Below are 9,062 nucleotides of genomic sequence, written 5' to 3' on the forward strand. Positions count from 1 at the left end.
CAAAATTTTTCCCCAATGTTTTTTTTTTCCCCTGAAAGTTTTGTAGTTTTATGGCACCTTTTTTTAAAAAAAGATTGAATTGAATCCATTGAATTGCTTTTGTACCCTTGTGAAAATCAGTTAGCTCTACTTTCTGTATTCCATTCCATTGATTCGTGTAATGGTCTATCCCTCTGCCAATACCACATAGTCTCTATTACTGTAGGGGTATTATGAGTCTTGAATTCTGTTAGAGTGATTGACACCACTTTCTTCTTATTTTTCAGAATTGTTTCTTAGCTATTCTATTCATTTGCTTTTCCATATAAATATTAGAATAATCTTGCCTATATCTAACAAAAAAGCCTGGCTTTTGATAGGTATTGTGTTAAATCCATAAGTCGTTTTAGGGAGAAATGACCTCTTTACTATGTTAAGTCTTCCAAACAATGAATTGGGAATATTTCTCCATTTATTTAGCTCTTCTATAGTTTCTTCCATCAGTGTTTTCTAGCTTTTATAGTTTCTTCCATCAGTGTTTTCTAGCTTTCAGCATGTACATGTTCTGGTAGCCTTATACTTAAATATTTCTTTTTTAAAAAAGGCATGTAAATGGTATTGTACTTTATTTTCAGTGTCCATGTGCACATTGCTAGTATATAGAAATATAATTGATTTTTTGTACTTTGATCTTATATTCTGAGACCTTGTTGAAGACATTTATTAGTTCTAGGAGCTTTTTTTGTAGGTTCTTTAGGATACTCTATGTAGAACATTATGTCATCTGCAAGTGGAATGGGAAGCACAATCCATCTGAAGAGAGGGAGGGGTGGTGTGCATATTTTAAAAGAAAATACAGTGCACTGAACCACCAATTGCCCATTTAATACACAGCTGGCCAAAACTGCAGAAATGAGTGGAAAACTGTCCTAATATTTCTGGGTAGTTTGAATATTTTACCTCAAGACCATACTGCTGTGCTTGTCCTTAGAACATGATGTTACCATAATTTGACAGAAGTCTTTCTCCATCTGCCTAAGAAGTGAGAACAAAGGACTGAAAATCTAAATGCCCTGGGTTTTGACATGGTGGATATTTTACTAAGTAAATCCAGTTTTATGTTCCTTTTCTAAAACACCCTTCTCTAGAGGGGAAGCTCCCTTATCCTTCACCGGTTGTAAGCTTTTTCTACTGTGTGTACCTTCTATCTCACTTAAAATGCTGCTGGCTTATATGCAATTATTCTCTAATTTACAGGAAGTCTGGATTATTAAACCCGCTAATGCCATCTTTTGCTTGGAACAGTATATAAAATCTTAGCTACTAGCTAAGGTTGAAGACAGTCGATTTCTTGTAGTTTCCTTATTACAGGAAGGTAAAAATCGCCAAAAGTTAATCTACTCTCTTTCTTTAAGCAAAACAGAATATAATACACCAGACAGGTGACTTTTTAAAAGACTTGAAAATGTAACCGCCTGAACAGGGACTTGAACCCTGGACCCTCAGATTAAAAGTCTGATGCTCTACCGACTGAGCTACCCAGGCTCCGAAAGCCCTGTGTTTCCCAGGTCCAAGAACAAGGTGACTGTAATATCACAGGTGTAAAACAGAGTACATTTTTGCATTCATGAAAGGCAACTGAACTGATGTTTAACCTCCAAGGAGTCAATTCACCTAGCGCTTGTTTGTATGTTTTCTGCAGGTCTTTAAATAAGGAATGTAAATGATACCAAGAAAGCAATCCCTAATTGTGTAGTTTGTGGAAGTAGAAAATAAAGGGAAGAACTCCACTTATTAAGGCTCTCAGTAAATATTTATGGAACTTTTAGTCAAATCTGTCAAGCACTGTCCTATTTACTGAGCACCAAGAAATGACCAAAAAAAAAAAAAAAGACACAAAAATGAACAAAGAAACAATAACACTGAAGAGAGAAGTGAGAAGCCACCAGGGTAGAGCAGTCATAAGAATCTGCTAGATTTGATAAAATGTGTCAAATTTTTTTGTAGTGTTGTGCATGCACTGGGGAAGAGAGAATTTCCACCCCCTGGGCAAGAGGCCACGTCAGATGAGTTCTTCATTGACCAGAAATGTCTTGATTTATCACGCAGAGGGATGGGATCTTCTCCATGGAAGACATTCTATGACAGACATTCTCTACTGAGGAAGATTTGCAAGCTGATTTAGTTCCAGATCAAGCTCTTGGGTTTGAACGCAGTTTAGCAAGGGAGCTGCTGTAAAACCTGCCGCGCAGAACGGCGTCAGGCAGCACCTCTGCGCGAGCCCCGCGCGCTCCTGCTGCGCGCAGGGAAAGGCTCGTCGCTGATACTCAGTTCCATTACCACCACCCGCACTCCCAACACAAGCGGTTTCGTTTTCTTTTCCACAACTACGTTTTCCCCTCCTCCTTCCCCACCCTCCTTCCTTCTCGCCGCCTCTCTGAGGACCAGGTGGCCCCAGCAGTCCCTCCAAACGGGCGCTGTCCCCACCTGCCGAAGGCTCAGCCTCTGAAACGCGTCCTCCGGGCGCTGCGCTGGGCGGGCGAGGCACCGCGGGGCGTGCGGGGCGCGCGCCCGGGAGAAGACCCCCGCGAGCCCCCTCCCAGCCCATCAAGGATGTCGTGAGGTCGTCCTCGCCTGCGAGCGCACGAGGCTTTCAGAATTCCAGTTCCGATGGATAAGGTTTGGGCCCCTTTTGCTAGAGAGCAGGAGTTCCTGTATCTGAAAACGGGGACTTAGGGCTCCGGACGTTTGCGGCTGCCCCGGGTGGTATGTTTTAGGAGTTACAGGGGAGATGTCTAATCAGAACTTCACTACCCAGAGCAGGGACTACAAGGCACATAAATATTATCCAAATTTAAAATCTCTGCAATTCAACTTCCCCTGAAATCCCCCAAACGCCTGTGGCCAACTGCAGCAGGAGTGCAGGTGTGACAGGGAAGTTGGCAAGGGACAGTGAAAATCTCTGATGGTCCTCTCTTGTTTTTGGGACTTAGCACTTGCATTTTCCCTGAAGGGAGTGCACTCTTCTTTTGCTGTTTTCAAATTCCTACTTGTTCTTTGGGTCTTAATTCAGACATTAACCATTACCTCCTTCTGATTCACAAAGACCGGTGTAGAAGTTCCTAGAAAACATCCAGAACTCCTTAAAGTACTTTAATTGTATTAATAGCATGTATTACATATGTATTGTAACTACCTCTTGTGTGATCCTTCCCTAAACATTGGCATGCTCAGTCCTTAAATATACGGATATGTGAATGTCTCTTTCCATCTTGGACCGCTCCTTCAAACTCCAGTCTCACATGCAAATGCTTGCTCATCAAGCATTTTAATTTTATAGTTAACATTTTCAAAAACGGAACTCCTGATCTCCCCCTCACACTTGCTCATCAACCTTCCCCAGCTCAATAAATGGCCATTCCATCCGTGCAGTCTTCTGGGAGTTCCCTCTTCTGCTCATGTCCTACGTCTCATCTTAGCTTTACCTTCAAAATATATCCAGAATCCAACCATTCTTTTTTTCTACTACCTTGCTATTGCCCTAGATCTACTCAGAAAGACTTTAGTGATAGGCTCTTCACGGGCCTCCCTGCTTATTCATTTCATTTGTCTGTCATTTCCCATTACAATGTAGGCTCCAAGAGGACAGGGATTTTTTTCCCTGGAGTCTCAGTGCCTAGAGGAGTAAATGCCATATAGCGGTTACTCATTAATAATTTGTTGAATAACTCTTGAAAGAACGACCTGCCAGAATACACAGGAAGTGCACAATAAACAAGTTTTTCCACAGGTGGGTATCTGTATTAGTCAGCCAAAGGGGTGCTGATGCAAAATACCAGAAACTGGTTGGTTTTTGTAAAGGGTATTTATTTGGGGTAGAAGCTTACAGTTACCAGGCCATAAAGCATAAGTTACTTCCCTCCCCAAAGTCTGTTGCCACGTGTTGGAGCAAGATGGCTGCCGATGTCTGCGAGGGTTCAGGCTTCCTGGGTTCCTCTCTTCCCAGAGCTTGCTCCTCTCTGGGCTCAGGGTTGCTCTCTCCCTGGGGCTTGCTCCTCTGGGTGCTTACTTCCTGGGGCTCCAATTCAAGACTCCAGCATCAAAGTTCCAGCATCAAAAGCCCCAACTCTATCCTTGGCCATGCTTTTTATCTGTGAGTCCCCACCCACCAAGGGGCAGGGTCTCAGTGCCCTACTGATGTGGCCCAATCAAAGCCCTAATCATAACTTAATTATGCCCAGGTACAGACCAGATTGCAAACATCATCCAATATCTATTTTTGGAATTCATAACTGTGTCAAGCTGCTACAGTGCCTAAGCAAATTCCAAGAGTTTAGCCCTGAGAGGGGACAGGAATATGCCATTCCTAGCTAACCCTTCTGGATTCGGTTTTTTTACAGCTCCCCACTGTGCTTTTGTGCATAAACCTGACCGCGTTGTTAACCATGGGGCAATCCTCTTGATGCACCATTCTACTCAGTGCTTGTCCAAGGAGTTAAAGCTTGTCCCTGCGGTAGCACTGAGCACTGAGACTTTCAGTCCCATCGGGGGAATGACAGGTGTTGATTTGTGTCATCACCAGGCTTTGCCCTCTCCAAACCTCCCGAATGTCCAGGAATAAACCCTAACTCCTGAGCTACTGGCTCTTAAGGATCAAGATAATACACGAGGCCTGAAGGAGTGGGAATCCATTTTAAAGAAGACACACTTCCTTCTGAGGCCTCCCCAAAGTGCTTCAGGAGATTTTGTTCTTTGATTAGTATTTTTAAAAAGTAATACATTCACAGAGGTCAACAGAAACAGAAACATGCACACAGTGAAATTTTCCCTTCCATCCCTCTAGCTTACCTACCTGGCTCCCAACCCGTCCTCCACCCCCACAGGTTTCCCCTATTTTAAATTTCTTACCTATCCTTCTGGAATTTCTTTATCTGCTTATATGTAAAAGCAAATATAGATTCATATGTTCTGGACTTTGCTTTTGTTATTCTACAATATATTTTGGAAATCTTTCCACATGGATACATAGAACCCTCACTTATGTTTGTTATTATTAATGGTTTTGTTTTACATTTTTATTGTTATATACAAAATAGTGGAAACCTGTGGGGGGTGGAGGAGTATGCGAAACCTAAATCTACGGTTTACTAAGTCGTTATAAAGTGAGTGACCCTTTAACCATCATTCAGGATTAAAAAAAGATTTTTAAAAAAGCAAAAAACAAACAAACCAAAAAAACCCAGAGCATTGCTGGCATTTCAGAAGTCCTGTGTATTTCCCTTTTATTCACAACAGCTACCCTCTTCCCCCACCTCCTCACCTGAAAACCACAATTCTGACTTTTATGGCAATCATTTCTTTACATTCTTAATAGATTTTACCATGTACACAAACATCCCTAAACAATATAACATTTTTTCTGGTTTTGAAGTTTATATAAATATAAACCTAAATGTATTGTTTTGTATCTTCTTTGCACAAAATTATGTTTGTAAGATTCGTCTATAATGTACATAGCTCTGAATTGTTCATTATCATGGTTGAATAGTATTCAACACAAAATATTTTTCCAATTTACTGTAAATGTTCATTAATGTTGTTTCCAATTCTTGGATATATAAATAATAGTACTATGAACATTCTTGTACATATTTTCAGTTACACACATACAGATATTTCTCTAGGATATATATTAGGATTGGCCTTGCTAAATAATAGTATATGTGTATCTTCAACTTACTAGATAATGTCCGATTGTTTCTCAAGTGGTAATAATTTAGGCTCTTAATAGTAGTGATGAAAGGTTTTATTGCTTTACATTATTGCCACCTGCATTAGTCAGGATTCTTCAGAGAAACTGATCCAACAGGATATATATGTATTATATATGTATATGTTTGTGTGTGTGATGTATGTACATATATTTGAATTGGTTCATACAATCACGGGAGTTGTGAATTCTGAAGCTGTAAGGCTGGCCATGGGCTGAAATTCCAGTAAGAGTGATGCGGAAGTTCTTGACTCTAAATTCCTTAGGTTGGAAATTCAGGAAGGAGTTGAGCATGTACTCGAAGCAGAATTTCTTCTTCCCGAAATACTTAGTTCTTTGCATTTAAGGTCTCCAGCTGACTGGATGAGGCCTACCCACATCAATGGGGGTAATCTTCTTAAAGTCAGCTGGTTTTAGATGCTAATCCCATCTATAAAATATCTCCCCTGTAACAAGTATGCAAGTGTTTAACCAAACAACTGGACATCATAACCTAGCCAAAGTGACACATAAAATTAACCAGCATACCAACAATTACTATTTCTTGTCTGTTTCATTTTAGCAATTAGAGCAGTAGTATCTAAATAAGGATTAATTTGTATTTTTCTAACTTCTAATAGTTGTTTAAAAATATGTCCTCAAATTCTTTGAACATGTGTCCCATCAAAAGTAGGGTCTAATTCTCTTCTCCTTGACCAAGGCCTCAATCAACAAATGGAATGAAACAAAAGTCACTTTGGGTGTCGTATCTCAGGCTAAGTGATAAAAGGTGAAACACCTGCCTGGTGCTCCCTCTTAGAGGTCCGCCCTGGTATCTGGCCGTCATGCTGGGGGGAGCTGAGCAGCCTTGCTGAAAGCCCACATTTGCCTACGTTCTGCCGGGGCCAACCTCAGGACCCAGGCAACAGACCCGTGAATCCAGCAGCCCTCGAGCTGCGCCAGCTCATGCCCAGTGAATCAAGTGAACCAAGGACAAGCTGTCCCCACAGTGCTCTGCTCAAACTGCAGCTTTGTGAATACAATGAATGCTGTTATTTTGAGCCACTGATTTTTGGAGTGTTCTGTGACACAGCAGTGCATAACCAGAATGATCATCTTTTGATGTGGCCATTTTAGATTTCATCTTTTGGGACGTGCTGTATTCAGTTATTTTCCCAACCTTCCTATTAGATTGTCTGTCTTTTTCTTATTGACTCGAAAGTTCTTTATTCTGTATTTTTATGCTAGTCCTGTGTAAGTTATCAATGTTGCAAATATCTTCTCTTATTCTGACTTATATTTCACTCTTTTATGGTGTCATTTGATGAACACTGTTGTTCATTTAATTTACTCTTAATTCAACTGATAAATTTGTCATTAAATTTATCAGTTTTTCTCTATGGTTAGTTCTGGTGGGTCTTGTTCCGACTTTAAGAAACTCTACCCTAGGAGCAGATGTGGCTCAAGCAGTTGAGTGCCTGCCTCCCAAATGGGAGGTCACAGCTTCAATCCCTGGCCCCAGGACTTCAAAAACATAGCAAAAAACCTACCCAAGAGTTCTAAGTATATTTTTTTATAGTCTCTTCTAAATTTTTAATAATTTTGCCTTTACATTTTGGGATTTAAAGCATCTGGAACTTCTTTTTATGTATGTATTTATTTTTTTCCATATGGATATCTAATTACCCCAGCACAATTTATTGAAAAGTACTTCCTTTCCTCACTCTTCTACAGTGCCCTATTCATTATATAACCAGCTCATTGGTCCATTCGCCCATCCTTCCAGCAGTACCGCACTGTCTGAATTGATACGGCTTCACATGTCAAGCTTTGCTATCTGTCTGAGTGAGTGGGCAAGGGCCCACTGCCCCCTCCTCCTTCTTTAAGAGTGTTTTAGCTATTCTTGGCTCTTTGCATTCCAAACTTAGAAAGTGCTTATTAAATGCAACAACAAACTTCGAGGTTTTCATTGGAATTTCAGTAATCTCTTAATCAATTTTAGGAAAATAAATATTTCAAAATATTGCATCATTTTCCAATCTATATGTCATTTCAATAACATAGGCCTCATTTAATGCCTCTAAATAGAATTCATAATTTTAAATAAAGGATTTCACTCTTTTTCTCAAATGAATTCCTATGTATTTGATTTTTTTTAAAAAGGAGGTACCCTGGGGATTGAACCCAGGATCATATACATAGAAGCAGGCCCCCAACCACTGAGCTATATCTGCTCCCCAGTGAGAGTTAGTTTTCTCATTTATTTTGTTTTTGGGAGGTACCGGGGATTAACCTGGAACCTTGTACATGGGAAGCAAGCAGACAACGCCTTGAATTACATCCACTCCCCAGATTTTAAAAATGAGATTGTAAATATTGGGACGCAGCTGTGGCTCGATCAGTTGGGCTCCCATCTACCATACAGGATACTGAACCCAGGGCCTCCCTGTGAGGGCAAGCTGGCCCTGACGGGCCACGCACAGTGGAGAGCTGGCGCAGCAAGATGACCCAACAAAAGGGAGACGGGCAGATACAGAAAAAACACGCAGCAAATGGACACGGGGAAGAGACAGGAAAGAAAGGAACAAACTGCAAGGGGGGGAGTGAATGAATGAATGAATAAATAAGTAAGTAAATAAATCTTTAAAAAAAATAAAGACAATCATACCTCTTCAAAAAATTTTTAAATGATATTGTAAATATTATATCTTTAAATTTTATTTTGTTTGCTGCTAGAAATCTGTTTGTACCTGGCAATCTTGCTTAATGATTTTGTTTATCTGTGGGTTTTGAAAATCTTTGTGTACCAAAGTACTATCTTTAAATAAAATTTCATTTCTACCTTTTGAATTCTCTTACTTTTAATTTCTTTGTCTGCATTGCTACTGCACATTTAAATATTTTTGACTACTCAAAATTAAATTTATGGAATAGCTAGAAAATGAGTTTAATGGAACCTGCAGGCAGATTTATCATATTCATAAGCAATGATTTTTTTAGTCTTAGAAGGCCACTGTTTCAATGTAAATTAGTTTTAAAATTATCTCCCATTACTAGCAGCCTGAGTTCCTCTTTAACCCATTGATTGTGTAAGAATATGTTGTTTAATTTCCACACATTTTTAAATTCCCCATTTCTCCCTGTTGTTGATCTTCATTCCATTGTAGGTGGACAATGTACATTGTATGAAATCATTATATGATTTCCTTACATTTGGAATTATTGAGACTTGTTTTGTGACCCAACATATGGTCTATCCTGGATATAGTACCTGTGAGAAGCGCCCTGAAAGTCAGGCTCCCAGCAATCCAGATTCACAAAGCAAAAGCCAGGA

The 9,062-nt window shown here is 40.0% G+C and overlaps 1 non-coding gene across 1 annotated transcript; it reads right to left on the minus strand.

The window, feature by feature from the left end:
- Positions 1-1,451: 1,451 nt before the first annotated feature.
- TRNAK-UUU (transfer RNA lysine (anticodon UUU)) lies at positions 1,452-1,524 on the minus strand. The gene has a single exon. It is a non-coding gene; the product is annotated as a tRNA-Lys (tRNA).
- Positions 1,525-9,062: the final 7,538 nt, after the last annotated feature.

Source organism: Dasypus novemcinctus, chromosome 22 (genome assembly GCF_030445035.2).
Source record: "Dasypus novemcinctus isolate mDasNov1 chromosome 22, mDasNov1.1.hap2, whole genome shotgun sequence".
In the NCBI taxonomy this organism is placed as follows: Eukaryota; Metazoa; Chordata; class Mammalia; order Cingulata; family Dasypodidae; genus Dasypus; species Dasypus novemcinctus.